This window comes from Sciurus carolinensis, chromosome X (assembly GCF_902686445.1).
Source record: "Sciurus carolinensis chromosome X, mSciCar1.2, whole genome shotgun sequence".
Taxonomy (NCBI): Eukaryota; Metazoa; Chordata; class Mammalia; order Rodentia; family Sciuridae; genus Sciurus; species Sciurus carolinensis.
The window spans coordinates 65471395-65494091 of record NC_062232.1 but is presented as its reverse complement, the minus strand read 5'-3'; positions in this window follow the sequence as shown (position 1 = coordinate 65494091).

The following is a 22697-nucleotide window of genomic DNA, read 5'->3' as shown; positions in this document are numbered from 1 at the left end:
TGGAGGAAATGTGGAAGAATTTATAAATTCATTGTTAAAATGTTCAAGAAGCTAAAAGAAAACATAAGGACAGGACTTAGAGAAAATATACAGGAAGTGAACTATCATTTCACTAAGACAATAGATTCTGAAAAAGAAATCGGAAATGAAAGAATCAATTCTATTAAAACTCAGTGGAAAGCATCACCAATAGATTAATCCACTTTGAAGACATATTCTCAGGCTCTGGAGACAAGTATATAATGTTAATGATAATTTGACAAAAGAAAAATGTTAAGAGACCATGTCCAGAATATTCAAGAAATATTGATAATATTAAGAGAACAAATATAAAATTATTGATCTAGATGAAAGCACTGAAACCAAACTAAAGCAGTGCACATTTTCAATGAAATAATTCAGTAAATTTCCAAACTTTAGGACAAAATGGAAATCCAAATACAAGACATGTTTCAAATCCCAAAAAGGCCAGATCAAAAAAGATTCTCTCCAAGATGAATTATAATTAAAATGCATAATTACAGAGATATACATAGAATTTTAAAGGATACAAAAGAAAAATGGCAGGTCACATTTATAGGAAAATCTATTAGGACTTCAACCCCTTTCTCAGTTCAGACCCTAAAAGGAAGTATGGCTTGGAATAATATATACCAAATCCTGAATGAAAATGGGTGCCAAAAAACATTACTATATCCAGCAAAATTATCCTTCAGAATTGAATATAAAATAAAAACCTTCCATAATTGGAAAAACAAAAAAGAATTCATAGTCACTAATCCTGTAATATAACCCATACTCAATAAATAAAATAGGTTATTCAGACATAAACTAAGAAAGACTTCACAACTAAAAAAAATTAAAAAGAAATCAAATTCACCTATAGATATCTGTAGAATAGATATACATCAATAAACAATATCACTTTCATATCAATAGCACAAGGTTCCGTAAAATCAATCTTATTCTAGGACATAAAACAAGTGTTAACAAAGACAAAAAGAGAGAATATCTTTTATCCTATCAAGTACTACTGGAATGAAATTAGAAAGCAACAATAAGATAAAAACAGGAACCATTTTAACTTTTGGAGACTAAAAATACACTTTACAAATGAGAAATGGATCATAGAAGAATCAGGAGAGAAATAAATGAATTATATTACACAAAGGAAAACAGATACAACATCTCTAAGACAATAAGAAGACAGTTTGAAGAAGAAAGTTTATAGCATTGAGCTCCAACAGTAACAAAATAGAAAGATCCAAAATAAATGAATGTGACTTCTCAAGACCCTAGAAAAGAACAATCTAATTCCAAAATCAGTAGAAGACTGAAAATAATTAAGAAGAAAAGCAAAATAAAATAAAATTGAGAATAAAAAATAAAAATGATTAATAAAATAAAGAATTGGTCTTTGAAAAGATAATATGATGATAAACCCTTATCCAAACTAATGAAAAGAAACAGAGATGATCCAATCAACAAAAGTAAGATGAAAAGGAGATATGACCACAGATGCTTCTGAAATCCAGAGACTCAGAGAAAGTATTTTGAAAATTTATACTCTAGTAAACTGGAAAATATGAAGATATGGACAAATTTCTAGACACATGTGACCTACCAAATTTATCCAGGGAGACAGAGTAGACCTAAACAGACCAATATCAAGCAATGATATTGAAGCAGTGATTAAAACCTTTCCAACATTGTTAATGGAGTTGCACACCTGTAATCCTAGTGCCTCAGGAGGATGACACAGGAGTTTAGTGAGTTCAACATAAACCTCAGCAAGTTAGCAAGGCCCTAATCAACTTAGAGAGACCCTGTCTCTAAAATAAAAATATAAAAATGGCTGGGGATGTGTTCAGTGGTTAAGCACCCCTGGGCAATTCCCAGTACCACAACAAACAAACAAGCAAAAAAACAAAAACAAAAAACCCTTCCAGTAAATGAAAGCCCAAAAATAGATGTATTCTCAGCCACATTTTAAGAGACCTTTAAAGAAGGACTAATGCAAATCTTCCTCAATTATCTCATTAAATACAAGGAAGGGAACACTATCCTGAAGCTGTTATTAAAATCAGACAAAGGAACATCAAGGAAAAAAAATAACTTCAGACAATAACCCCAATGAACATGGATGGAAAATATTTAACAAAATATTGGTAAATGGCATTTATAAACACATTAAGAATGTAGTTAACTAGGAATTTCATTCCAGCTATTCAACTTTGGTTCAAGATGCACGAATCAACAAATGTAATTCACCACCTAAATTTAAGGACAAGAATCACATAATCCTATCTACTAATGCAGAGACTATTCAACAAAATCCAGTCAACCTTTGTGCTAAAAACACTGCAGAAACTAGGGACAGAAGAAGCTTCCTCTGGATTGTGAGGGCTGCATAAAGAAGCCCAAGGTGAACTTCACACTCATTGGAGAAAAAACTGAAAGCATTTCATTTCTCTTAAAATCAGATAAAGACAAGGGGGTCCACACTTAACCACTATTATTCAACATAGTTATGAAACTCCAGCCAGGGCAATCCGGTAAGTGAAGTAAATTAATGGACTATGAACAGAAAAAAAATGGATTTAAATTATCTCTGCTTCCTGATGAAATGATCCTATATCAAGGACCCAAAATACTCCACCAGAAAACTTTTCAAGCTGATGTACAAATTCAGAAATGTGGTAGGATACAAGATCAGCACAAATAAATCAATCATGTAGCTATATTCTAATAATGAATCTGGTAAGAAAGAAACCAGGAAAACTATGTCATTTACAACAACCTAAAAAATACTTTGGAATAAATCTAAACAAGGAGTTGAAAGAGTTCTACAATGAAAAATAAAGAACACTGAAGAAAGAATTTGAAGAAGACCTTAGAAGATTGAAATCCTACTATCGTTATTGCAAAGTCAGTATTAATATTGCCCAAAAAGTATATACTGTTATACTTTTGTATAACAAAAGTTTATACAGATTTAATGCAATCCCCATCAAAGTATCAATGCCATTTTCCACAAAACTAGAAAAACTGTCCTAAAATTCATATGGAAGAATTAAAGACCCCGAATAGCCAAAGAAATTCTGAGAAGAAAAGTGATGTTGGGGACATCACAATACCTTATCTCAAATAATACTACAGAGCTAAAGTAACAAAAACAGCATGGTAACAGGATCAAAACAAGTCATGACAATCAATTTAATAGAATAGAAACTCGAGGCAAATATACGTAGATACAGCTGATTCTTGAAAATGGTGCCAAAAACATAAGTTGGAGAAAAAAGGTAGCCTTTTAAAAATGGGAACCAGAAACCTGAGTATTCATATATAGAAGAATAAAACTAGTCCCCTATCTATCAATCTGCACAAAAGGCAACTCAAAGTGGATGAAAGAACTAGGAAATAAACCAGAAACTTTGCAACTACTAGAAGAAAATAGAGATTCAATACTCCATCACTTTGGAGCAGGTGCTGACTTCTTTAACAAAACTCCTAAAGCTCATAATGTAAAATCAAGAATAAGTGAGTGGAATGTCATCAAATTTAAAAGTTTCAGGAGAAAAGGAAACAATTAAGAACATTAAGGGGAACCTACAAATTGGAGAAGGTCTTTGCCACCTGTTTCTCTGACACGGGATGAAATCCAGAATATATAAAAACTAAAAAAAATAACACCCAAAACATATAACTCAGTTAATAAATAGGCAATAAACTAAACAAACACTTCTAAAAACAGAATTACAAAATGCCCAACAAATACCTGAAAAAATTTTATATTCCTAGTACATGGAAATGTAAATCGAAATTACATTGAGGTATCATTTTACTCTATTTAAAATGGCCAACCATTAAGAATGCAAAAGAATAATAATGCTGGTGAGGATGTTATGGAAAAAGGTGCAAATTATACATGATTATTATACTGTAAATTAGTACAACCGGTTTGAAAACAGTATGGATATTCCTCAAAAGACTAGAAATTAACCACTATATAATCAACTATTCCACTCCTCAATATCTATCCAAAAGACCTAAAATCAGCATACTCTACTGATACAGGAACATCAGTGTTTATAGCAGTGCAATTCACAGAGCGAAGTTATGAACCAACAAAGGTGCCTGTCAACAGGCAATTAGATAAAGAAACGGTTGTATATACACCCAATGGAGTTTTATTCAACCCATGAAGAAAATTGAAATTATGTAATTTGTTGGTAAATGGGTGGAACTAGAGAACACCATGCTAAGTAAAATAATCCAGAAATCAAGGATATAACTGGAAGTTAGATCAAAATAAGAAAAAAAAAGGTGGGGAAGAATCCCATAAAATAAAAGTAGATCAGTGGAGTAGTGGAAAGGTATTGAGGGAGAGGAAGGAGGGACAGGAAAAGTCACCAACGGTGGAATGAAATCAACAGAATTGGAGGAGATCCAAGATGGTGGAGTAGAGGGTGACTGCATCTCCCTTCCTCGAGACTCAGGATTCAAGAAGGGGAGGTATTGAGAGACTCGGACCAAACTAGTGCTTCGGGGTGAGTCGTCTCCCCACCAGGTGAAGCTCCGCCAGGGAGGCAGGCCCAGACAGGGGCAGCTTCTCGGAGCAGGGCAGGGCAGCAAGAGTCTTCCCCAAGCAGCCCTGCTCTCTTGGAGGCAGGTGCAATCCACAGCCAGATTCTAGGGCATCGAGAGACTTCCCTAAGCGGCCCTGCTCCCTCCCACAGCAGGCCTGGTCCACAGCCAGCTTCTCAGAGCAGGCCTGCCCAGTGAGAGCTTTTCACCACAGAGCCAACCCCAAGCCTCAGACCCAGCAGCAGGCCTGTAGGCAGCTTCTGGGACCAGGGCAGGAAGCAAGAGACTTCCCCAAGAAGCCCTGCTCTCTCCAGTGGCAGTGGGTTCCACAGCCACCTTCTTGGAGAAGGCCCACCCAGTGAGAGCTTTCCACACAGAGCCAACCCCAAGCCCTGAACCCAGCGGTGGCCCCGGCTTGCAAGCAGCTTCTGAGATCAGGCAGGACAGGGAGAGGTTTTCCCCAACTAGCCCGGCTCACTCAGGCAGGGGAAGGCCCTGTCTATACCCTCCTAGGAGCAGGATCCCGCAGTGAAGGATTTCCACACAGAACCAATCCCAGCCCTGGAACCAGTAGCGGGCTAGGGCAGCTTCTTGGAAGCACTGCATTATCAAGTTCCTCCAAGATTTCAGGCTACTGAAGGCTGGGAGGTGATATACTGGAATCTACAGGGACACTATAAGCCAATAGAGGAAATCTGCATATCTCAGCATCCCACTGATAATCTGACCAATAGGAGAAAACAAGGGAAGAAAATGTCCCAAACAAACCTAGATACTATATCAATAAAACCCAATGACAGCACAACAGAAGAAATGTCAGGAAAGGAGTTCAGAATTGTACATAATTAAACGAGCAGGGAAGCAAATGAGGAGATGAAAGAGCAAATGCAGGCATTGAAGGAGGAGATGAAGAGCAAATGCAGGCATTAAATGATCGCACCAATCAACAGTTAAAGAGCAAATACGGGAAAAGCAAAAGATCATTTCAATAAGAGAGATATTGAAAAAAAAGCAAACACAAACAGAAATCCTTGAAATGAAGGAAACAATAAACCAAGTAAAAACTTCATAGAAGCATAACCAATAGGATAGAAAACCTGGAAGACAGAACCTCAGACATTGAAGACAAATTATTTAATCTTGAAAACAAAATTGACAAAACAGAGAAGATGGTAAGAAATCATGAACAGAATCTAAAAGAATTATGGATATCATGAAAATACCAAATTTAAGAATTATTGGGATTGAGGAAGGCTTAGAGAAACAAACCAAAGGATATGAGCAATCTATTTGATGAAATAATATCAGAAATTTCCCAATCTGAAGAATGAAATGGAAAACCAGGTACAAGAGGCTTACAGGGACTCCAATACACAAAATTGCAATAGACCCACACCAAGGCACATTATTATGAAATACCTAACATACAAAATGAAGACAGAATTTTAAAGACCACGAGAGAAAAGAATCAAATTACATTCAGGGGGAAACCAATATGGATATCAGCAGATTTTTTCAATCCAGACCCTAAAAGCTAGAAGGTCCTGGAAAAACATTTACCAAGCCCTGAAAGAACTGGATGCAACCAAGAATCTTATACCCAGCAAAGCTTACTTTCAGATTTGACGACGAAAGACAATCCTTCCATGATAAACAAAAGCTAAAAGAATTTACAAAAAGAAAGCCGGCATTACAGACATTCTCAGCAAAATATTTCATGAAGAAGAGATGAAAAACAATGATGCAAATCAGCAACGGGAGGAACTAGCCTAAAGGAATAGCAATAAAGGAGAAACCAAATCATGTCAAAAACAAAAGTGAGTCAAATAACTGGGAAAACAAATCATATCACAATAATAACCCTGAATGTTAATGGCCTGAACTCCTCCATCAAAAGACATAGACTGGCAGATTGGATTAAAAAGAAAAATCCAACAATATGCTGCCCTGCAAGAGACTCATCTCATAGAAAGAGACACCCATAGACTAAAGGTGAAAGGACGGGAAAAAACACACCATGCACAAGGACACAGCAAAAAGATGGAGTATCCATCCTCATTTCAGATAATGTGGAATTCAAGTCAAAACTAGTCAGAAGAGATAAAGAAGGACATTATATACTACTTAAGGGAAGCATAAATCAGCAAGACATAACAATCATAAATATCTATGCCCCAAATATTGGCTCATTCATGTATGTCAAACAAATCCTTCTCAATTCCATAAATTAATAGACCACAACACAATAATAGTAGGCGATTTTAACACACCTCTCTCACCACTGGATAGATCCTCCAAACAAAAATTGAATAAAGAAACCATAGATCTCAATAACACGATCAACAATTTAGACTTAACTGACAATATATAGAATATCCATCCAACAAAGAATGAATACACTTTCTTCTCAGAAGCACATGAATTCTTCTCTAAAATAGACCATATTTTATGCCACAAAGCTACTGTTAGCAAATACAAGAAGATAGAGATACTACCTTGTATTCTATCAGATCACAATGAATTGAAATTAGAAATAAATGACAGAATAAAGACAGAAACTTCTCCAATACTGGAGATTAAATAATATGCTATTATATGATGAATGGATAACAGAAGACATCAGGAAGGAATTAAAAAAAAATTCTTGTAAGTAAAAGAGAACAAAGACACACCATATCAAAATCTCTGGGACACTATGAAAGCAGTACTTAGGGGAAAATTATTTCATGGAGCACAGTCAACAAAAGAAGTAAAAATCAACAAATAAACGACTTAACGCTGGAGCCTCAAAGCCCTAGAAAAAGAAGAGCAGACCATCACCAAAAGTAGTAGAAGACAGGAAATAGTTAAAATCAGAGCTGAAATCAATGAAAATTGAAACAAAAGAATCAATCGAAAAATTAACAATATAAATAGTTTGAAAAAATAAACAAAATTGATAAACTCTTAGCCACACTAACAAAGAGAAAGAGAAAACTCAAATTACTAAAATTCGGAATGAACAAGGAAATATCACAAAAGACACGAGTGAAATACAAAACATATTAGAAGCTATTTTGAAAATCTATTACTCCAACAAAACAGAAAACCTTGAAGACATCAACAGTTTCCAGAGACATATGAATTACCTAAACTGAACCACGGAGGACCATACACAACTTAAATAAATCAATTTCAAGCAATGAAATAGAAGAGGACTCAGTCAAAGCATACCACAAAGACAAAGTCCAGGACCAGATGGGTCTCAGAAGCCGAGTTCTACAAAACCTTTAAAGAAGAGCTCATTACAATACTCCTCAAAGTATTCCATTAAATAGAAAGAGGGATGACCCTCCCAACTCATTCTCTAAGCCCATATCACCCTGATACCTAAACCGTACAAGACACATTGAGGAAAGAAAATTTCAGCTCAATATCCTTAATGAACATTGATGCAAAAATTCCTCAACAAAATTTTAGCAAAATCGCATATAAAAAATATATGTAAAAAGATAGGTGACCCAAGATCAAGTGGGTTATATCCCAGGATGCAAGGTTGGTTCAACATCCAGAAATCAATAAATGTCATTCACCCATATCACAGACTTAAAGTCAAGAATCACATGATTACTTCGATAGATGCAGAAAAAGCATTCGATAAAATACCGCATCCCTTCATGCTCAAACAGTAGAAAAAATAGATAGTGGGAACATCCTTAACATTGTAAAGGCCATCTAGGCTAAGCCCATGGCCAATATCATTCTAAATGGTGAAAAAACTGAAAGCATTCCCCCTAACATCTGAACAAGGCAGGGATGCCCGCTTTCACCACTTCTATTCAACATCATCCTTGAAACTCTAGCCAGAGCAATTAGACAGACCAAGGAAATTAAAGGGATACAAATAGGAAAAGAAGAACTCAAACTATCCCTGTTCGCTGAGACATGATTTATATATTTAGAGGAACTGGAAATTCCACCAGAAAACTTTTAGAACTCATAAGTGAATTCAGTAAAGTAGCAGGTTACAAGATAAATGCTCATAAATCCAATGCATTTTATACATAAGTGATGAATCTTCAGAAAGAGAAGTTAGGAAACTACCCCATTCATAATAGCCTCAAAAAAAATAAAATACTGGGAATCAATCTAACCAAAGAGGTGAAAGACCTGTAAAATAGAACTACAGAACACTAAAGAAAGAAATTAAAGAAAATCTTAGAAGATGGAAACCCCGTTTGGCTAGGTAGAATTAATATTGTCAAAATGGCTATACTACCAAAAGTGCTATACAGATTCAGTGCAATTCAATTAATATCCCAATGACATACCTTACAGAAACAGAGCAAGCAATCATGAAATTCATCTGGAAGAATAAGAAACCCAGAATAGCTAAAGCAATCCTTAGCAGAAAGAGTGAAGCAGGGGTATCGCAATACCAGTACGTCAACTATACTACAAACCAATAGTAACAAAAACGGCATGGTACTGGTACCAAAATAGACAGGTAGATCAATGGTACAGAATAGAGGACATGGACACAAACACAAATAAATACAATTTTCTCATACTAGACAAAGGGGCCAAATACATGCAATGGAGAAAAGATAGCCTCTTCAACAAATGGTGCTGGGAAAAATGGAAATCCATATGCACAGAAGATGAAACTATACCCCTATCTCTCACCCTGCAAAAACTCAACTCAAAATGGATCAAGGACCTCGGAATTAGACCTGAGACCCTTCATAGTATAGAAGAAAGTAGGCCCAAATCTTCAACATGTGGCTTAGGATCAGACTTCCTTAACAGGACTCCCACAGCATAAGAAATAAAAGAAGAATCATAACTGGGATAGATTCAAACTAAAAAGCTTTCTCTCAGCAAAGGAAACTATCAGCAATGTGAAGAGAGAGCTACAGAGTGGGAGAATATCTTTGCCACTCATACTTAGATAGAGCACTAATTTCCAGAATATATAAAGAACTCAAAAAACTCTACACCAAGAATACAAATAATCCAATCAACAATTGGACTAGGAAATGAACAGACACTTCACAGAAGAAGATGTACAAGCAATCAACAGATATATGAAAAAATGTTCAACATCTCTAGTAATAAGAGAAATGCAAATCAAAACTACCCTAAGATTCCATCTCGCCCCAATTAGAATGGCGATTATCAAGAACACAAGCAATGATAGGTGTTGGAGAGGATGTGGGGAAAAAGGTACACTGATACTTGCTGGTGGTGTTGCAAATTAGTGCAGCCACTGGAAAGCAGTATGGAGATTCCTCAGAAAGCTTGGAATGGAACCACCATTTGCCCAGCTATCCAACTCCTTGGACTATACCCAAAGGTCTTAAAATCAGCATACTACAAAGATTCAGCCACCACAATGTTCATAGCTGCTCAATTCACAATAGCCAGATTGTGGAACCAACCTAGATGTCCTTCAATTGATGAAGGATAAAGAAAAACTGTGGTACTATATACAATGGAATATACTCCACCATAACTAATGATGAAATTATGGCATTTGCAAGCAAATGGATGAAATTGGGAATATCATGCTAAGTGAGATAAGCCAATTCAAAAAACAAGAGACGAATGATATTGCTGATAAAGTGGATGATGACATTAATGGCGGGTGGGAGGGTTTAGTGTAGGGTTAGGGTTAGGTTTAGGGTTAGGGTTAGGGAGGGTGGCAAGAATGGGGGAAAGGAAGTATTGTATAGAAGAAAAAGAGGGGTGGGAGGGTTTTGGGGGGAAGGGAAAAAAATAACAGAATGAATCAAATATTCCCCTATGTAATTTTATGATTACACAAATTGTATGCCTTTACCTCCATGTACAAACATTAAAACAACATGTATTCCATTTGTTTACAATAAAAAAAAGAGGGATAGAAATAAATCCTATTTTTGTGACAATCCAGGGGGTTAGGGTAGCTGAAGGACAGATGATCATAAGGAAAAACAGCAAAAACATGATGAAAGACTAGCTTTCCAAAACAGCCTTTCTGAAAATAAGTCTAGCAAGACATATATCTCTGGAAAAAATTAAATATTTTTTATTTTTTTTTTACTCAAACTAAGATCATAAAATTATATCACTTTGGAGAAATTCTTTTTGCCTAAGCAAATTAAAGTTCAGACTCGGGCAGCATCCCAGTTACATTCAAGTTACTGTTCCAGGAATTATGGGATATGAAAACATGGATATACCATGAAAATTTTTAGAGAATGCATGGTCCTAATCCTAGAAGATTTGGTAGCAACCCAAGTCATTTACAGAGCAATTGTAACTCTATTAACTATGCATCCATTCTTGCTGATGATGCATCTCTGAACTTACAGAGTAAAATCAATAACAACAGTGCTTAAAAAAATTGACCGAATTACACTATTCACTTATATGACTACCACAGTGAATTTCATCTTCATGTTTACCTATAAAGAACTAATTTAAAAATTATATGTAAATAGAAGAAAGATGAGTAGAGTAGAGGAAGGGGAACATGGGGAAAGAGGAGGGGAGGGAAAAGGAACACTTGGGACTTAAGTGGAGCAAATTTTATGCATGTATGATTATGTCAAAATTAACCCCAATGTCATGTACAATTATAATATCCTACTAAGATCATGAAAAGAAGACAAAGAAATTCTAAAACTTGTGACCACTAAACAAAAGACTGCCAGAATATATGAAGGAAATATCAAATGAAGGAGAAATAATAAATTCAAGAATAATATATGGAGATTTGAAATACCCATTCTTGATAGTTGATATTGCAAAGAGGCAGGAAGATCAAAACAGATCTAGAAGATATCCATAGAAAACTATAACTAACAACAACAGAAAAATACACATTATACTCATGCTTTCAAGGAACATTCTCCAGAAGAAATCATGTTAGGTTGCAAAAAAATCCCTCATTTTAAAAGATTAGCATTATGCAATATATGTTCCCTAAATATGATGAAATAAAATTAGGAATCAATAATGAGGAAAATTGAGAAATCAATATAAAAGTGGAAATAGAAAAACACACTATTTAAGCAATGAGTCTGAGAGGAAATGCAAGGAGAAATTAGAAAATATTTGCATGGGATTAAAACTAAAACAATAAAACTCATGGGATACAACTAAAGCAATGGAGGGAAATTTGTGGCTATAAACACTCATGTGAAAAGTGGAGGAAAGAACATCCAGTATTCACAGGTCAGGAAACATATTCATACAATGTCAATGCTCCTCAAACTGATCTATAGTTTCAATGGAGTCCCCCATACAAATTCCAGGTGGCTTCTTTTTGCAGAAAATTGATAATCTGACCCTAAAATTCATATGGTAATGCAAGGGAGGCAAAGAAGCCAAAATGTCTGGAAAAGTAAGACCAATATTCCAGGACTAAAAGTTTCTGATTTAAAAACTTACTGCAAGGTACAGTTATCAAAACAAGTAAGTATTTAAATAGCATAGGGATAGACATATGAATTAATGGAACAGAATTCAGAATCCAGAAATAAACTCATATTCAGGACAAGACATTTCAAAGGAGCAAGGAATATTTTTTCAACAAATGTGCTGAGTCCATTGGATATTCACATGAAAAAGAATGAATTTGGAACTCTTCCTTACTCCTTACACAAAAAGAACTCAAAATGGTTTACAGAGCTATATGCCAGAAACAAAAAAATAAGACAAGATTTCATATATAACAACAAAAACAGAAATGGCAACAAAAATAGAAAAAATTTATTTGATCAAATTTCAAAAATTGTGTTTCAGAACACATTATCAGAAGTTGACAATACATATATTTATAAGAGAAAATATTTTCATATTATATATCTTATTTGGGATGTATCTAGATCATACAAAGAACTGTTACAACTCAATTATAAAGGGACAACCTAATTTCAAAATAAGCAAAGGATCTAAATGGATATTTTTATAATGGAAATATGTAAAGGCAAATAAAAACCTGAATGATGCCTAATATACAAATCAAAACCACACTGTAATAGCACTTCACAAGTACTGGTCAGGCTATTATCCAAATAACTTACAATATAAGTTTTGGAAAGAATAAAAGAGATTGCAATCCTCATAAGTGCTGGTGAGAATTTAAAATGGTTCAGCCACTTTGGAATGGAGTGGTGTCAGTTCTTTGAGTGATCAGATATGGACCTACCATTACGACCCAACATTTCCATGCCTGGGCATATACCCAAGAAAAGTGAACATTTATGTCCATAGAAAGTGTGCACATAACTGATCATAGCTGTATTAAAGGATACATATTGTATATACACATAATCAAATATTTAAAAATAAAAAGGAATGAAATAAAGATACAAGTCTATCTCAAATGAATCATGAAAACATGTGTTAAGTGAAAAGAAGTTTAATATAAAAGGTCACATATTGTTTCATTACATTTACCTGAAACATCCAGAATAGCAAATATTTTGTGACAAAAGTAGATTAGTATTTGCCAGGGACTAGAAGAATGATGGAATGGATAAGTACTGATGTAATTACTGGATTTCTTTTGGGGGTGATGAAAGTACTTCAAAATTGATTGTGGAGATATCTCTAGAACTCTGAGTATGACAAAAGCACTAAGTTGTATATTTAGTTGGTTAATTATATGGATATGAGATTATATTTCAACAAAATTAGTATTTGGCCCTTAAGATTTATATTCAATAAAGAGTATGTAAATTATTTAGTTTAGCTTTATGTAAATCTCAAGACCTGAAAACTGGCTCCAATTAGATTCCACAGAAGCTATCCAACTATTGTTTTACAAATAATTGAGATGTGTTATTAAATTAAGAAAAAGTATAGTAGCTCCAGTATTTCAGAAGGAATACAATGAAGACTTGTTGGTTTAAATTCTATCTATTAAAAAAAAGGAAAAAAATCACTAAACTGAATACAAAATACAATTTACATACAATTTCCTATGTACAATGCTATTGTCTTATGAATTTTCTTTTCCAGACATAAGGATCCAATCGGTGACCTGCAAATAAACTTTTATGCTTCACTCCATCCCTCTTCCTGTTTTTAATCTGTCTTATTTTCTTCCTCCACCTATACCTCAAGTCCTACCTCCTATGTGATGCTTCAGGGACTCTGTCAAATATTTGGGGTGAAATATTTAATATTGTGTCCTTAATGACTCTTGCTTATGACTTTTTATTTATACTCCCAGTGATGCTGTAAACATTATACTTTATATATTTTGCCTTCCTCATTGTTTAATATACAGCAGGAAGTGGTATTACAATAGTACTAGTTTTACTAAACTTAAAATTTCTGTGAAGGAATGACATGTATTATTAGATGAAAGAGATGAATTGTTTTGAACTAGAGCATTGCTAGATGGTATCACTTGTGCAAGATTCAACAAGAAAGAAGGAAAATATAATGAGGTATATAATTTTTGAAGTGAATATCCAAATGGCTGAAGAATGGCTAAGAAAGGGTTTTCAATGAATTGCTGTCATTATAGGAGCACACAATAAGTACTTAGGCCAGGGTCACTCTTACATTCAATATTATTAAAATTTATTTCTATGCTGCTGCCAAAGATTTGTGAAACCTCATTAGGCTTATAAATGACAATAAAGATGTATTGATAGGATGTACCTTGGAGAACAGAATGAGCATGAAATAATTATGGTACATAGGAGAGCCATTCTGAAAAAATAGGATATTCAGGGAAGATATTTGTTGAAAAACATGGAGGTGATGGAATAGAGTAACAAAATATGAACTTTCAAGGTGAAAAATGATACACATATTGTAATTAATAATATGTAGAGTCACAATGAACACTAGAGAGTAATGTTGAAAATTACACATTCAAGTTCATCAATTGTTTCTGTAATACATATAAAATATGCAAGAAAACTATTCCCTTATAATCAGCAATTGTTAGAGCTTTATAAAATTACTGAAACTAATTCTGCACAGTACATCTAATGGTTAAAGTACTGAAACAAAACCATAAAGGGAACTGGGCCATTATGGGGAAAGGTTAATTTAAAAACAGAGGAGAGGGATGAAGAGTGATTTATTGATCTTCCAGATCATAAAGAACAAAAGTAAAAAGAGTATAGGTTCTGGAGCAATTGATTGATTTACTCATTCTTTCCTTAAATAATGATCTCAATAAAAACTTGTTTTGAAATGGTGGTTTTGCATTGTACCATCTCTTTCTAACTTGAACACAAAAGGTATTAGTATACACGCCATCGCGTTACTATGAGGACAAATTAGTATGATATACAAAGCAATCACAGTATTGTTTTCAAGCAGGGCATGAGTTACAACTCAAATTTTAGAGACCAAGACAATGTAAGTAAGGAATATAAACTTGCAATAATAGGAAATAGTAGTGACTCTGGAAATGCTAAAATTTCATGTTCTATTCTTAAGGAGGCAGGTAGTGTTCCAGTGCATTGTGGTCATAAAGAAATGAGTGCGCAGTGCTGTTAAGCATTCAGATTTTTCAAAGTGAAGTGAGTTAGTCTCTTTGACCTACCTCACATTTTTCTATTAAAACTCCAATCATGTATGGAATTTCAGCAACAAAAGCCCTTAAAGATTTTACTTCTCATTTTCCTTCCTTGATAAACATGCTGAAGAAGAATAACTGCAATTATTAAATCACAATTGTCTTTTCCATTCTGCTATTTTCTATACTAGTAATAGACTAATTAGGAACAGTTTGAAATTCAAAGTGATATGGAGAAATCATAAATAGTATGTCTATTCTGATCTATAGGTGAAGTAAGTATGTAGGGAATGGAACATGCACTGAAAATATCATCCAAGCAAGTTGAAGTTATTACAAATTCTAAACATGTATTAATTTTATATGCTTTACCTCTGAATATCTTCTAACAAATAATTTTACTGACTGCTTTCTGCCCTTCTCATTGATACTGATTACTTTATGTACTTTACAGACTTCCAAATTTTCCTCTATCCAGTTGCAAGAAATGGAAAACAGAATTTTGATTTCCTATTTGTATTTAGGGGGAAATTCTCAGCATATAGAATATGCCAAATCCTTTCCTTAATATGTTAATAACTGAAAATTGAACTCACTCAAAGCTAATTCCAACTTACAGTAAAGTAACTAAGTTATAAGTTGAAATTTATTGGATACAACATAATTCTCAGCATAGAAGTGTGGCTTATGCTCATGACCTTTTGCTTTCTGCTTCACCGTAAGTGAAAACAAGTATGTCTTGTATTGAGGCTTCTCAAATACCTTGTAGTGCCACTCAGTATTTCTATGCTGATAAAGTTAGGTTTGTTATGTAGCATAACATACTAATAAGTACATTTTTTCTCAGATACTTTGGACAACTACAAATAGATGATTTCAGTAAAGAAATTTTTGTCTGTGCCTACCACCTTATAATCATATAACACACTTTTTTATTTAAAATGCTTTCACATAATTAATCACATATGATCTAACACCAAAACTGAAGTAAGTAGAGCAGTAATTGTAATTTGCACCTCACAGGTGAGTTAGTTGAATGACCTGTCTTTTGCAAAACAATGTGTTACTTGGTCACTGAGTCGTGACCATGTCTGGCCTCTTATCTGCAATTAATTGACTGCCTTTTCCATTGTAAGATCTGAAATTATGTATATCAAATTACAAGACTAGTGCATGAACTGGCAAATATTTATATTAGTATGGTCAATGTACGCTCTTAGGTGTGTGAAGGATAAACAGTGTTGTTACCATGAAAGATAGTATACCTGCTTAAGAGAGTATTATCTCCACATAAAAGAGAAACAACAACAATACAAAGTAGTACATGAAGAGAAATTTTATGACATTATAATCTACAACAGGTGTAATCATCAGGAAAAGCTTCACGGAGAAGGTAGAAATAAATTTCGGAGAGACAACAAATATTCAGATTATAAGAAAGAAGTATGGCATTTTCAGAGATTAAATGGTTGAGCAAAGACAAGTTACTAGGAATGCATGCAGTGAATTCTTAAGAGAGTAAGTAGCTCACTGTGACAGAAGCAAAAGTAAAACAAAATAAAGAAGCAAAACCAAAATACCATATGGATATTGAGAAAACCATTGTTGCTGTTTTAGTGAATATTCTTGAATTAGAAGGTTAGGTATTTGGAATTAATTTACAAGTAAAGAAGAACCCTGAAAGGTTTTAAGTAGGAGTATGACCCTATCACATAGAAATGTTTAGAAAGAAAAACTTCTTTGTGGTGCATAGCATAGATCATTAATGGGAAAGTTAGATGTACTTATTATGCAATTAATTGGGTAGGTTCAATGTTTTATGTAACAGAACAATAATAATAACAACAAAACTTCATTTATTTTCTTTAAAAATAATTCACATTTAAAGAGGAGTATGTTTTGAGAACTTAAATAAGCCATAGTAGAATACGTAAACTATCTTGAGAGAAAAAAATACACATATGGTAGGAATATATAGGCATACCACCACCATATGAACAGGAAAATTCTGTGGTTGATTTTATTTATTTATTTTTATTTATTCTAATAATTTGATGTTTTAAATAAGAAGAAAAAAACTTAGGAATATGTTAATTGAATTTGAAAGATACCTGACATCCTGCAAACTTTCTCATCTCTAATAATATGTTGTATTTTGTCATTTTTCAATATAATTGAATGGCAATACATCTCTAAAAGCAAAATCAGTAGCAATAGCCATTTTAACTAGCCCTGCAGAAATAAAAAATAGTATAAACTAGTGGTATTTACATTCTTTCCCACAAATTGTAAAAAAGAGTTTTAAATTATTTTTCAGTAAAGACATTATACAAATTTTCTTAAAGCAAATGACATCTTTAAGGGGGGGTATTAGTATTTTACCATACATAGTACTTTTCTCTTTTGGGAACCTAACTAATTTTAGCACTGCCAATAACTCATAAGCTTGTCTTGATTTAAAGTAGGCCAATCTGTATAACCCTTTCTGGAAAGAGAGTCAGGAAACCAAATGGAACTTTGTTTTGGAGTGAGGTAATTGTAGCAAATCTGTAGACAAATGCTAGGAAGGAAATAGTGTTGCACGTTGAAGGAGACCCTGAACTCAGTAATCAGATGACCGTTTAACAATTATGTGACTGGGTAAGTTATTTACTCTATATGGTCCAATTTCTTCAATTGTAAAATGGAGAAAATATACATGATAATATATGTAATTCATAAGTTTAATGCAAAGATTACTCAACATTTCCAAAATGATTATCATAAGGCTCAGTCTACAGAAAATAATCCATACATGATAGCTATGATTACATGGACCTACACTTCGCTGAGTGTTTTCTTTGGCAAAAAATGACAGTCCCTGTAACTACATTCAGAATGTATGCACAATAGGAGCTTTAAATGTGTGAAAAGTAAATAGTTCTTTCATTGATATAGTAGTAGACTTAGTGACTAGATGAACATTTTTCTACATATACCTTTAACATTATCTCTGATAAAGAAACTGTAAAGAGACAGACAACTGAGACATCATTACCACATATGAGTGAGGTTTCCCTTTATACTACTAAGAAACACAAAGCAGATTCCAAGCAAAAGGCACATCCAATATGTGTGGAACTCTTAGAACATGTTCAGAAAATGAATGAGGGTAATACGTTTTGGGGGTTTGTTATAATACAAATGTAACTATAAATTTGTTATAATACAAATATAACTATAATTTTTTATAATATAAATTAAAATTATGTTATATGATGAAAAAATTGCAATATATTTTGTGAACTTTAATTTCAGAATGTGATGGTTACAAAATGAGTTATGACTCATCAATATGTTATATTTTATGTTAGCCTATGTGGGAAAGGAGAGCGAAATTTCTAGATATCATCAATGAAATTGTTTCTATTAAAGTAGCTAAACAATTTATTTTTCTGATACTTAAATATTGCTTGGAAAATATTTCCAAAATTATTGAATCAGAGGATCTTCGTAAGAAATAAGTATGCAATGTAATTGTATTTCTCCTTTTTGAAATACTGGGATAATGTACGAAATTTACTTTTGAATGTGGAAGTGAAAGTCGGAGGAGTCTAATTACTGTACAATTTGGTCAGAGGGTTCAGGAATATTCTAAAATATATTCCTTATATATATGTGAGTGTGTGTATCCTAGAAGTGTAATGTTCCTGTCTTACTAACACTAGTCTGAGGTTTCCTTTCCTTGGGTAGAAAGGATGGAGATAGCTGAATAAAACACCAGGATTCACTGTGTTTATCAGGATTTCCATGGACTTTTGTTTTTTTTCCTCTGGTCGTAGTGGACCAAATATTCTTCGGGCTTATTCATACTGGATCATGGATTTTTGTTCTGTCCTTGCACTGAGATGTCAGTCATCTAGTCATACATCTATCCTTTCATTTATTTAATAAACATTAATTCCATACTATATTCAAAGTTCATTTCTACTTGCTGCAGTTACACAAATCAATAAGAAAAATGACACAGACTGACTAAGATACAATGTGAAGAAATCTTTGACAATATCATTTACAAAGTGCCACATGACTAAGAAGAAGAAACAGATTAATTCTACCTAAGGATATCCAACAAGGCTTCACAAGAGAATTGACATTTAAGCTAAATGTTGGAGAATGAATCCTAAGCACACAAACATATGAAAGGTCAAAAAATTGGGAGCATCTTGAAAATTTGTGGATTTAAGAGCACTTGGAGTTATGGCCAATAGAGTACAGGGCAGGGAATTTCATATGTGATGTCGAGAATTTCATTACATTTTTAAGGATTGTGTATATTTGCTAAGGTTAAAAGCTAGTAAAAGCAACTGAGAACCAGAGTAGTCGAGAAACATAAGAAACTTATTGAAAAATTAAGTGTTACAGAATGTTTCAAGGGAGAAAGTATCACGAGGACAAAAGGTAAATATGATTCTATTTGTATTCAAATAACATTGTAAGGAGACCAGTTCTATCAAGGCCCTTAAATTCAAGCCACTTTTGGAACATTTTTGTCATGAAATTTGTCTTTTCCTTAGTAGTGAAGTCTCAATGCTCAAAATGGAGTAATTCAATTTACTCACCATTGATGGATATTGAGTTGGAGGCATATAATCTAGTCCCTTTTCCATTGTACAACTCATTGCTTCAAGTTCAATGATAACTGGCTAAAAGCAAATGTGAAACATTAAATGTTGAGACAAATGTTCTATAAAAGGAAATCACAGTTGTATATAAAAGGCTCATATATTCCAGTTGGCCTTGTAATGTTTTCATGAAAAGATATCAGATCATAAACTAAGTACATTTACAATGCTGATTACATTAATAGCTAATGTTTGAGAGCTTCATATATGTTAGACATCATTCTTGGAATTTTACACATATTTACTCCTTTAATCCTTACAAAAACCATATGAAGCAGGTACTACTACTATGTACATGAGGAAACCAGGGCCCAGAGAAGTAAAGTAACAGCCAAACTCACAAAGTTTTAAGAAATGAAATTTGAATTCAAAGAGTCTTTTAATCACTAGACCACCCAGACTAGTAAACACAAAGGTCTAAATTTAATCATATTATGAAGAAATACAGGGATTGAGTTAATAATCTTTGTAGAGAAGATAATGTATGCCAGGCTGTATTTTTAGTGGTTTTTCAATATGAACTTATTTTATATGTCTTGTCATATAATATTAACTTACTTTACATGAACATTGAAGAAATATACTATGTAAATATATATTGAATCATCTTAACTTCACTTCTATTCCTGAAAAATTTGCACAATATGTCGTACATTTTAAGAAGTATATGAACAAAGACATATCACAAATTTGACATCCTTGAAAAAGAAAAAGTTCCTGGATATATACATATCATCAAGATTGAATCATGAAAAAATTAAAACCCTGAACAGATCAATAGTGAGTGAGATTGAGTAATATGAAATGTTGCATTGAAGGAAATCCTAGAAATATATGACTTTACTGCTACTTTTCTCCACATACATAAAGAAGAACAATTCCAATTCTCCTTAAGTTATTCCAAAATATTAAACAGAAAGGAATTCTTCCAAACTCATTCTTTAAGGTCATCTTTACCTTGATACCAAAAACATATAAGGACACAACAACAATAATGAAAACTATAATATAGCCCAAAGCCTTGAGAAATTTAGATGCAAAAATCTTCAATTAAATATATGAAACCAAATCCAACAGCACATTACAATGATTATATATGTGATCAAGTGCAACTCATCCAGGGGAACAAGGGTACTTCAATATATGCAAATTAATAAACATAATATACCATGTATCAGTAGAAAGGACAAAAAGCACATGATCATCTTAACAAATGCAGATATTTGATAAAATTCAGCATCTCTTTATGATAAAAAATGCTGAATAAATTAGGTATAATTCAACATAATAAAGGTCATTTATTATAAACCAACAGCTAACATCAAAATAATGGGGAAAAAGTGAAGTCTTTCTCTTTCAGATCTGGAAGAAGAAAAGGATGCACACTTTCACTTTTATTCAATATAGTACCAGAAGTCTTAGCCAGAACAATCTGGTAGAAAAAGACTGGATCCTAATTAGAATAAGATATATTTCATGCTCATATAAATCTATCAAAATAGATTCTATTGTCATGTATAAACAAAAAGAACAAATAAATATAACAAAATACTATAAAAATAAAATAGTAAAAGTAAAAAAAAACATTCAAATTAGAAAAGAAGCTAAATCACTGATAGCAGATGATATTTTCTTATATAGAAAAACCCCAAATACTCTACTTAAAAAATAATAGCACTAATAAACAAATTCAGCAAAATTGCAGGATACAAAATCAATGTACATAAATCAGTAGCATATTTAATCACAAGTAAATCAAGAGGGTAAGACTGCAATATAAGCTTGATGCAAGGTTAGCAAATAGTCCCTACCCCAGAATAAAATGAAAAAGAAAAAAAAGGTCTGTGGATGTAACTCCATGGTAGAGCACTTGCCTACCATGTGCACAATACTGGGTTCAATACCCATTACCATAAAAAAAGTCAATAGTGACACTATGTCTCTATTTGCTAACAGGGAATTATCTTAAATAGAAAACAAAAGAGCAACACTATTTACCACAGTCATAAAAATTAAAATACCTAGGAATACATTTAATGAAAAAAAATGAAAGAGATAGATGTACAATGAAAACTCTTTAAATTTTGATTAAAAAATGAAGAGAAAAGACACAAAAATTGAGGGACATTCTATGTTCTCTGATGGAACAACATTTAAAAAATGTCCAAACTATTCAAAGCAATCTGTAGAATCAGTACATTCCGTGCCAAAATACCAGTGACATTCTTAAAAGAATTAAAATATCTTAAAATTTGTATTTATCACAATAGAAAAGCAGGATATATTACATTAACTTAATTCAAAATATACTAAAAAAATACCATAACAGACTCAGAGACCAATGAAATGGGAGAAAGAGGCTAAAAGTAAACCCACACATCTAAAGTCAACTGATTTTCATCAAATAAACTAAGAACACATATTAGGAAAAGGACTGCTTTTTCAAGAAACCGAACTGGGGAAACTGGACATCTACATGCAGAACAATGAAACTAGATGCTTACTGTTCACCAGTTAAAAATCAACTCAAATGTATTAAAGACTTAAATATAAGACCTGTAACTACAAATTACTGGAAGAAAACATGGGGGAAATTCTTCACAAGAATGAAATGGGCAAGAATTGTTTCATAAGCTCACAAAAGACAGAAAAAATTAATGATAAACCAACAAGGACTAGAGTTGTGCCTCAGTGGTAAAGTGCTAACCCCTTACTTGTGAGGCACTGGTTTTGATCCTCAGTACCACATAAAATGAAAATAAAATAAAAATAACACAATTAAAATAAAGGCATTGTGTTCATCTATAACTGAAAAAAATATTTTTAAAATGAAAATAAAATAAAAATAAAAAGATAAATGAACAACATTACATCAAAGTAAAAACGTTCTGAACAGAAAAAGAAACAGCCAACAGAATAAAGTGACAACCTAC